This window comes from Schistocerca cancellata, chromosome 9 (assembly GCF_023864275.1).
Source record: "Schistocerca cancellata isolate TAMUIC-IGC-003103 chromosome 9, iqSchCanc2.1, whole genome shotgun sequence".
NCBI lineage: Eukaryota > Metazoa > Arthropoda > Insecta > Orthoptera > Acrididae > Schistocerca > Schistocerca cancellata.
Window position 1 is genome coordinate 323,819,270 of NC_064634.1, and position 11,474 is coordinate 323,830,743.

The window sequence follows — 11,474 nt, forward strand, 5'->3', positions numbered from 1 at the left end:
ATGCAGCAGTCAGTTACTGTCACAGTCTGCGCATGTGCACCCCCCCCCCCTCCCCAATGCTCTGTCCCGGGAACCTATCTGTGTCATTACGTTTGAATTAGTGAGAGAAGCAAAGGAGTTTAGTGACAGGTTGAGAACAACGCGAAATCGTGGTGCTCACTATGAAACAGCGCGTGTTCATTGTCGAGTAAAATGCGAGCATTTCTTGTTTCTTCTTTTCTTTCCTGACATATATCCCATATCTTCATTGTATCGGTATCTTATTCTGGATTTGGCAGTGTTGGTGATATAGGGCGGCCGGATGTCCTCCCTGTCTCCACCCCTTACCTTCCCGGGAGGAAGATGTATACGCCACCTGTTTGCGTCTAGTGTTATTCACGTGAAAGCGTGAGACGATGCTATAAGAGACTTACAGTATGACTGACCGTGCTTTTCCATCCGAGTTTTGATGAGATGAAGACAATCTGTCCTTTAACTATCTTGGAGAGTCCTCGTATAGGATTTGTTCTACCTGTTTTTGCGAGAAACTTTTGAAGTTTGTGTCCCTTGCTGATGTAGTATCAGCGCCGTTGGGTTCTCTGTATAGTGCAATTCTACTTCCTGTGATTCTACGCGATGAAGCGGGAAGCTGTTTCATTATGAATGACGTTCAAAAGGGATGCCACCATGATGTTTTGTTCACTAAACACCATAAACTGATGATATCGACACAATTAACAATGATTAACTGAAAACTAACAGTTTACTGTGAGCGCGGTCCTACGATAGATCGGACGGCGACTGGTGACTATGGCGTGCAGCCCGAGCCTCGTACTTACATTCATAGCGCTAGCTTAAAAATTATTATTTTATTTATAAGATGATCGATTTCTGGAGTTGCAGTGTTGTTGTAAGAAAGTACTTAAGATATATTGGCTTCTCCTGATATCTGTCTTGGAAAAATTCACTTTTATTAGGAAATATTTATTAAGCAAAATGTTTCGCGACAGAATAACTGTGCCTTCCCTACATATCTCGCTACTGACGTAATAGGTGTTCTCATATCTAGCCCAGATCCACGAAAAAAAACGGGCAGTTGGGCGTATGTGACTCATGCCAGTGTCTCCGGCTTGGATCGTGGAACTATTTCTTTACTGCAAGTTCAAATACAATCGAGCTGTCGATGGCACCCGACAAAGTTAAGACATGTAGCGGGTACCTTTTTCAGTTAACTATTGATTTCCCGTGGGCCCTGACCGGAGCCGAGCGTTCGCGAAGTGTGGCTTGCGGACAAGCCGACTAGTGTGACGTCACAAGTTAATTGTCGGGTCCGTATGTCTAGTTGGCCCCCTGTCTAGCCACAGTGCCTCACACAAGTGTCCACTGGCAGCGCCATATGGTCCACTGACTCTTAGCGTGGGAACTGAACTCTTACGCTGCTTTGTGTGCTTTACGCAGTATCGCTTTACTTACTCAATGCTGGACCATATCTCCAGACGCGATGCAAAATTTTAAAACTGAAAAGTAAGGAAATAAAACGTGGTTATAAGTTCGAGCATCAGATCACACACTCCGTGACCGATCAGCTTCTGTAGCCGGTGGAGAAATCGAACGGAACGTAGACACATACCCGGACGTCTCCTGTGGTTTCAACAGGAATGTGGCACGCCGGCCTGCCTTAAACGTTTTAATCAGAGAGTTTCTGTTCATCATAGTTGACTCTTCCACACATACATTGAAGGGAGAACTTTCCACGTGCCTACAGAGGATGCGTTATCCGCAGAACTCAGCATCAGTATTGTTAACGCAGCAAGGGTCGGTGACTGGTCAAGTCATCTAAACTCTCTTCCCTGTCAACGTGACTGTGGGGATCACATACAGCCCGTGCGCAGACAATATTGTTTTATATTGACAGAGCTCGACCCGCAACACGCCCACTAACACGTCCAAGCCAACACTGATTACTGTATCACATTGGCACCGAAGTAACACCAGGCTTTTAATGCAGCGAAAAGCAACTGATTATCACTGCCAACGGACCCTCATGCCCGATACGACCAGTCGCCGTCCAGTGACACTCTAAGCGATGGTGCATCATGCGGCACTTCGACATTATTGTAGACACTCAATTAATGTGGCGGTGGTACGTCCCATCGCGATGTCGGTGTCAGCTTTTTGCCTTCCTCTGAGTTGATATCACTAAGGGTAAGATAGATACTGCCTACAGGAAAAATAAAGAGACCTTTGGAGAAAAGGGAACCACTTGCATGAATATCAAGAGGTCAGATGGAAACCCAGTTCTAAGCAAAGAAGGGACAGCAGAAAGGTGGAAAGAGTATATAGAGGGTCTACACAGGGACGATGTTCGTGAGGACAATATTATCGAAATGGAAGAGGATGTAGATGAAGATGAAATGGGAGATATGATACTGCGTGAAGAGTTTGACAGAGCACTGAAAGGCCTTGAGTCGAAACAAGGCCCCCGGAGTAGACAACATTCCATTGGAACTACTGACGTCCTTGGGAGAGCCAGTCCTGACAAAACTTTACCATCTGGTGAGCAAGATGTATGAAACAGGCGAAATACCCTCAGACTTCAAGAAGAATATAATAATTCCAATCCAAAGAAATCAGGTGTTGACAGATGTCAAAATTACCGAACTATCAGTTTAATAAGTCACAGCTGCAAAATACTAACGCAAATTCTTTGCAGACGAATGGAAAAACTGGTAGAAGACGACCTCGGGGAAGATCAGTTTGGATTCCCTAGAAAAGTTGGAACACGTGAGGCAATGCTGACTCTACGACTTATCTTAGAAGAAAGATTAAGGAAAGGCAAACCTACGTTTCTAGCATTTGTAGACTTAGAGAAAGCTTTTGACAATGTTGACTGGAAGACTCTCTTTCAAATTCTAAAGGTGGCAGGGGTTAAATACAGGGATCTAAAGGCTATATACAATTTGTACAGAAACTAGATGGCAGTTATAAGAGTCGAGGGGTATGAAAGGGAAGCAGTGGTCGGGAAGGGAGGGAGACAGGGTTGTAGCCTCTCCCCGATGTTATTCAATCTGTATATTGAGCAAGCAGTAAAGGAAACAAAAGAAAAATTCGGAGTAGGTATTAAAATCCATGGAGAATAAATAAAAACTTTGAGGTTCGCCGATGATATTTTTATTCTGTCAGAGACAGCAAAGGACTTGGAAGAACAGTTGAACGGAATGGACAATGTCTTGAGAGGAGGATATAAGATGAACATCAACAAAAGCAAAACGAGGATAATGGAATGTAGTCGAATTAAGTCGGGTGATGCTGAGGGAATTAGATTAGGAAATAAGACACTTAAAGTAGTAAAGGAGTTTTGCTATTTGGGGAGCAAAATAACTGATGATGGTCGAAGTAGAGAGGATATAAAAGCGTTTCTGAAGAAGGGAAATTTGTTAACATCGAATATAGATTTAAGTGTCAGGAAGTCGTTTCTGAAAGTATTTGTATGGAGTGTAGCCATGTATGGAAGTGAAACATGGACGATAAACAGTTTGGACAAGAAGAGAATAGAAGCTTTCGCAATGTGGTGCTACAGAAGAATGCTGAAGATTACATGGGTAGATCACATAACTAGCGAGGAGTTTGTGGCACAACTTGACAAGAAGAAGGGACCGGTTGGTAGGACATATTCTGAGGCATCAAGGGATCACAAATTTAGCATTGGAGGGCAGCGCGGAGGGTAAAAGTCGTAGAGGGAGACCAAGAGATGAATACACTAAGCAGATTCAGAAAGACGTAGGTTGCGGTAAGTACTGGGGCATGAAGAAGCTTGCACAGGATAGAGTAGCATGGAGAGCTGTATCAAACCAGTCTGTGGACTGGAAACCACAACAATAACAACTGAGTTGAACGTCCTACGACACGGGCAGTTACAGGTGCAGATACAGTATCATATGAATCATGAACCTCTATAATATGTGCCCGACTGAAAATCCACGCACATTTTAAGTAATAAATACTGGTTACTGTAAAAACTAAAAGTTCCTGACTTGCAAGTTGCACCGTGTAAATGGATTCCGTGGAATTGTGACATGAAGCAGAGGCTCAAGTAACAGAACTCAGATCACATCATGAAGTGTTTTATGACTGGAACCAAACAACTACAGGTGTTCGACAATTCCGTAACTGGTGTATACAGTGTGAACACAAACTTCATTGAAAAAATATCGATGGTTGTTCAGGGAGAGTTCCTTAGTATTTTGGCGAAAGTGTTACAGAATAACAATGAAGTAAAGATTTGTTCGATTTCATACTGCAGCTACCTTCGATACTTTTACATCTGTGGAATGGCATGGAATATGCAATCACCAAACTGCACAATTCAAAACATGGAATAATGTAATAACGCTAAATTGTTAAAGTACTGTGATGCGTTACATGGCACTGTGAAAACAGCTCAAAATTCTTTCTTTGTGGTACCTTTCAACTGTATTAACTGAAAACGAGAGTCATGTTTGACAAATAATCATAAATAATCCCACCCGTACTGCTGTGTATCACTGTTGGTGTACAAGTGGCGCTGCTGAAAAAAGAAACCCGAGGCAGAACCGAGCAGTACTCAATGCAAACTTGATGGTGAACTGTAAACAGGCATTGCTACCCTGAGTGAATGGAAGAAGTAAGTTTCCAAACAAAACGCTCAGCACATACCGTCGATATTTTCAGAGCAGTACCGATTTCATGATAAATAGAAGTAATAAAAAAACGAAATGCAATTATTCTGATACTGTCGCTGGAGATCAGTGATCGCTTATGTCAAAATGCTCTGAAAATCGCACGAATAAACTTCAGAAATTTTGTCACTGCGTTAGGGTTAGCCCCGTATAAATTACATTTCGTCACGTGCTGATGAAACTGAAATTATTCTCTTGTAAATGATGCAGTCATCAAAATCAAGTCCAGTATGCACCAACAGAAGGGAAGGTAAATTAAATTTTTACCGTAATAAGCCGGTCATTTAACTTTGAAAGGAACATATTTACTCTCTTGTACGAGGAACGATGTAACATCAGCAGTGACAATTGAGTTTTGCGTATACGTTATACGTAAAAGCTAATGTTCAAAATTTTATACTATGGATATTAATAAGAACTTGAATTGGAAATCACGTATAATAGAACTTTTACTCACTCTGATTTAAGTATCATTTGCTCCGCATTTTATTGCAGATTATAAGACTGAAAGCATCACAGGCTTGGGTACCTAGCACACGGCTATCGATTAACGTTTTAAGCAATACTATAGTGAGATAATTTCACAGCTGGATACACGGTAGCATTGCACATAAACTCACCGTAACAATGATACCTGGTATCCATTCTAAAACCTGATGATGGCAACTGTTTCGAAAACTGGGCATACTGACAACAGCGTCTCAGTATATTTACTTTATTACGTATGATGTTCGCAAGAACTGATATATAATAATGACAACAAACAAAAAATAAAAATTAGAACAAAAATGATAGTACAGTGCGCAGTGATCGAAGTATTTGTCCATGTCTCTGGTTAATTAAAGATACTGATGCATAATAAAAACAGTATTAAGCTTAAACTGAAATAATTTATAGAATAATTTAGCTGTGTGAGTGGGCATCAGTTAGTAGCTCTCAGTGTAGGTTACCATAAAGGCTTCAAATGGCTCTGAGCACTATGGGACTTAACATCTGAGGTCATCAGTCCCCTAGAACTTAGAACTACTTAAACCTAACATAACCTAAGGGCATGACACACATCCATGCCCGAGGCAGGATTCGAACCTGCGACCGTAGCGGTCAAGCGGTTCCAGACTGAAGCGCCTAGAACCGCACGGCCACACCGGCCGGCTTACCATAAAGGCCAGTCATCTGAGGCTGCTTTCACACTTAGTCGCAGCTGTTCAGCCGCGCAGATCAGTCTCTAAAATATGCGAGAGTAGCGCGATGGAGACGCACGGTTGAATCGACAGGCACAAGATTGAATCTTGCAGCTAAGACTCTGTGGTAATAACCGTGTGCTTGTGCGATCGTGTTACGGACTGCATTCAAATGAGGAACCGTTGCTTTTAGCGACATTATTGAAGAGAAAATACAGACACCGACGACATCAACAGAAGTACGGTATTGGATTAATGTTATGTTAACAACTCGAGAAAATGACGGCCAATGTTTTAGAATTTATTATGAATTGAAAAAAAAACCTCTGTGAAACTTCTTAACTACTTCAGAATGACATCTCTTGTGTAATGTGCTGTCCTGAAGGCTACTCGAACAGAGGGAAGGAGATTAAAATGGAGTAAATAAAATAATTATTTTATATGCATTTGTTTTAACACAGGTTTCTTAACAGAAATCTGTTCAGATGTTAAATATTCAAATAAAATGAACGAACTGTTTAACACTTAAGCCACGAGGCACCATTTTCAAAAAAAAAAAAGCTCATCAGAACATTTTTTCCAACAAAAATTTTTTGTTTCAAGAAATAATATTTCTTAAACTATTTGTCTACATACTTGCCACCATTGTTCAGACGTTTATTATACCCGAAAGCTAAAATTTTTAAGCCCTCTGCATAGAAAGATGCCGCCAGACAGCCACAGCCGAACACTGTTTTTTGCGCCGTTATTGCTGTCACAGCTCCTTCCGCAAAAACCAACGGTTCAAGTTCATGAACGAGTAGTAGTCAGAAGGTGCGAGATGGGGCTGTATGTTGGCTGGTCGAACCGCTCCCAACCTCGTTGATGAATGAGGTTTTGGATGTCACCAGCAGAATGAGGACGCGCGTTGTCATAAAGCAACACAATGCCTTGACTGAGCATTCCACGCCTTTTGTTTTCAGTTGCTCTCTGAGGTTTTCTCATTGTTTTCCAGTATCATACCGTATCGACAGTTTCACCTCTGGGGAAGGAACTCGGTAAGGAGAATGCCCTGTCTGTCTCAGACCGCAGTGTACATGATTTTTTGAATTTTTTTTTTTTTTTGGGTTATGGTGCGTACCTCCACTCTATCTACTGTTGTTTTGATTCTGGAGAGCCATGATAAACCCAAGTTTCATCAACGGTCATAACTGTGTTCAAGAAGTTATCTCCTTAATCGTTGTATACGGTAAGAAATGTGAAAGCACTGGCAATCGCTTTGTTTTGTGGACATCCATAAGCCTTTTGAGAACCCAACAGGAACACGATTTGAGAAAATGTAAGCGATTTGTGGCAGTGTGAAACAAAACAGTCTTTGTAATTTTAGGAAATTCATCACAAAACCGTCTGTTTTCGCTGGTTTTCTGATTCGTTTATTTAGCCAAACCATGAAATGCAACAGAAGGTCGCTCATTCATCATAAACATTAGTTGGTTCATCATTGTATTGTCTCACCTATTTTCTCACCATTCCATCAGCCAATATGTTTTCAGCATAAATCTCTACAAGCTGACGACGAATTTCAGCTGGCTTAACATTGTTTGTGTTCAAAGCCTGTATTGAAGAACGCAGTTCATAGTCGGCGGGCTCAGAGATTGCCTGCAAAATATTGAACGATCACTAACAAACGTTAACACAACACAGTCCGCCTCTCAAGGAGTCACTGGAAAAACAGCGAACCAGAAAGATGAGTACAAATGTGTGAAGCTGGTGCTGCAGTAGCCATAGAACGAAACGGTACTTACTTTCCGGTCACGCCTCGTATACAGAAAATAAATAAGTAACCACTAATGAATTGGAAATATACAGATAAATGTGAAGTGAATTGTAAATTAATATGTTGTAGTAAACGGCAAGACCTGTTACATTTCCTCGAAACTGAAATAATTTCAAATTTAGTTTCCATCCTCAAATCCTGCGGCGCATATTTAAAACTGTCATATAATGACAGGAGAAAGTGAAGCGACCTGCGCCGGGCACAGTGCAGAAGAACTTGCAACCAGGTAGACAGCAAACAATAGTCTTACTAATAGCAATAAAAAATCACTCTTCTTCGTCCTGGAGTGTTAATGAATAAGAACAAAAAATAGTTTATCAATCAAAATAACTGTCCCTGTTTAGCACTTCCGTCAGGATAAGGGAAGACTAGACACTTCGCCTAGAATGTCTAATTCACAGACTGACGAGGTCTATGAGTTAATAACCACAAGGTGAATCAACGGTCTCCGAGCGTAATCACAGTAACAAGCCAAGGTACCGAAGTCCGGGAGGCCGACCTTTGAGGCACCGAATCTCGGCGTAGGGAGGGAGACTGCTGGTGGCTCCAACTTACTCCAGTGACGATGTTCTCCGGTTGGCGATCTGACTTCAGCTGCTGGGTATGGGCTGACCAATGGCTGGTGGACTTTTTGTGGTCACGTGATGTGGCTGAAGCAGTTAGGTTCACAATCCCAGGAGCGATGCTGCTGCCGCCTGCCAGTGAGGTGAGCACACTGAGCCTCAATGGTGTTATCCTGTGTGGTCCTCAGTCATTCACCTGATATTATTGTAGTGCGGGTTCAGATTGTTATTGGTTTGCTGCGTAAGTTCGTAGCGTTTTTCTATAAGTTTAATAAACACAACAGATACGCATAACAATCTTTATTCATCAATAATATATTCTACTTCATCATTTACAACAGTCTATTTACAACAGCCTTGGGTAAATTTTCGATTCCGCGACTGTCGAAAACATGTGGTTTTGCGGCGAAGAACTCGTCCAGCCATGTTTGGAGCACTTGTTCATCCGAAAAGGAAGTTCCTTAAAGGCTGTTCGATACAGAGCGGAAAAGGTGAAAATATGAGGGCGCAAGATCTCACACAATGCGGGCGGACGTTATCGTGGGGATAGCATTATTCTACTCCCTGGTCGTTGTTCTTGGATTGCGACGGCAAGACCTCTCAGTTGTTGGCAATAAATGTCGTCAGTGATGGCTACACCTCGGGGAAGCAATTCGTAGGACACCACATCGTCGCTGTTTCACAAAACTTATATTATTATCTTTTATGAATGGACGCAGGTCTTTGAACAGGGAGTTGCTGCTTTGTCTGGGCTCTACCATTCCTTTTTCTTCCTTAGGTTAGCATAAAGACACTATATTTCATCATCAGTAACGATACAAAATAAGAATGATAGATGGGGTTGTGCAGGAGTCAAACGATGACGAGCAAGCACAGATACACATATAGCCACCCGTTGATTTTTATGACTTTGGCTTAGTGCATGCGATACCCATGACCCTATTTTTTAACGTTCCACATTGGAGACAAGTGTCGCACGGTATTGGAATGATAACAGTTCATCACAGTTGCCAGTTATCGAGTGGAGTATTGCATTTAAACGATCTTCATCAAACTCAAACCTGAATGTCAAAACGATACTCCTTCAAAAAACAAAACAAAACAAAAACAAAAAAAATTCCTCGCCGTGCTCTGTCCAGTGGCATTACCCCCATACACGGCGAAAATGTTTCTGGCTCTCTCTGCTGCTGTCCCGCCTCTATTGAAGTCAAACAGAAGAATATGTCGGAAATGTTCCGATTTCTCCACTTGGCAATTCATTTTCTAGCGCCCGCTGCTCCACTCACTGAATCAAAATGACAATGTGACACTATATAAACTCATACAGCAACAGTGAACTACAAATAAGAAATGAAAATCAACCGGAATAATAACATACAAAAAAAAAAGCCATAGACTTATGCACAAACCTTACATGTGCTCTCGCTGTCGTGGCCCCTGCGGTCTCTTGTGTAGGCAACCTGTGTCACTGTACTGTTATGTTGGTGGGATGTATGCGAAGGCGTAGCTGAACGTACAGGTAGCGCTCATCTTCAAGCTTCGACAAACATTTTTTATTGATGCTTTCTGCAAGTACCTGAAATATTTTCTCCTTTTCTTGTATCCTCCTTCTCTTACAAGAATTGGAACTAACACCATCCTGAACAACAGAATCATTTGTCTTGTCAGTACTAGCACCAGCTTCTCTCTATTCATGTCGTTTAGCGCCAATCATACTGTTTCTTGATTTCCTCTTGTTGATTGCTCTTGACTAACAGTTACGATTGTTCTTCGATTTCATCGCTAACCAAGTGGTTGTTGCGAAACGTAGCTATTTTACTTGAAGCACCCTGATGTGGGTTGTTCATTTATAGAGCAATAATACTTCAAATGCGTTACTTACACCATTTCTTAAACCGTGCGAGACACTTCTCAGGAAATATAGGATAACTTACAAAGCACATGCATGCAACCTGCATTGGAAGAAGGCTGGATTAGTATGGCAGAAAAGTTCAAACAAGACGCTGATTTTCCGAACTGTCTTAGTACAGATGACAGATTGAATTCAGAGGCTCTTTACACTATATTCATAGATATAGCTTTACATAAAACACTTAAGACTCGGAAATTCATAAAAGGTGTGACCTTTCATAAAAAAAATGAAGGGTAATAATTTAAATTTGCGGAAGCCTCGACCTTTGCCGACTCAGGAGAGCCTCTGCCATTCTGCTTCGTCGCAGATGAAGCACTTTCTCTTTACCGTCGGTACAGTGGGATAAAATTGACGGAGGAAAAAAAAAGTTAAAAGGTATCGAGGGTGCGATGATAGTGATCCTGATCAAGAAATGAGGAGTATTTCATCGCCACTGAAATGTTAAGGAGGTCTTCTGTGAAATAATAGCTAGAGTTTCTTGATTTCTATACAGCTTTTTTCGAAAAGAGACGGAGGCAAGTAAGATGAAACTTCAGAAATAACTGCTCTAGAAGTCTTACGGAGCACCATGCCTACAACAAGCCGCTATGCCGCATGTGTACGAGACAAATTCGCAGATTACTTTGTTACCAATGAAAGTTCTGTTTCTTGGCAGATCAAGAACAGATAAAATGTATTCTAATAAGTAATAAACAAACTAATACGTAGAAGGCTCGTGTTTCCCTATGCAGATTTATTACCGGAGTGAGAAACAAATTTTTCACGCGTTTCCGTTCATATTACTACAATCCTCATTTCTTGACTCCCAAATTTTAGAACTACCGTCTACATCGATGATGACAAGTTCAACGTCACAGGTCCTTTTTTTAGCACAAAAGAAGAAGGATATAATTTAAAACTAACGAAATAGGCAGTGCTTAAAAACTGACAAATGTATGTGGGAATTGGATGTACGTGATTATCTTCATCTACCTCTCTCTCCATGCATCTCCTCTTCCTCCTCCCTTCTCTGTCCTTCACCTCATCTCTCTCTCTCTCCCTCTCTGTCATTCTCCCGCTCACTCTTTCTGTGTTCGTCTCCTGCCTCCCCCTCTACGTGTTCACTTCCTCCCCCGTCTCTGTGTACCTCCCCTTCTCTCCTTGTCCCTGTCTCTCACACTGAGCTTGGTTTCTTGGTGTTGCAAAGGAAACATTGATTGCAAACTGATATAGCTTAAAACGAGTGAGTAAATCGGTTAGTATGAGTAGCGTACGGGGTGTGAGAGAGACCTCTCCATCTGCTAGATCTGTGAGGTCAGTAGCTTC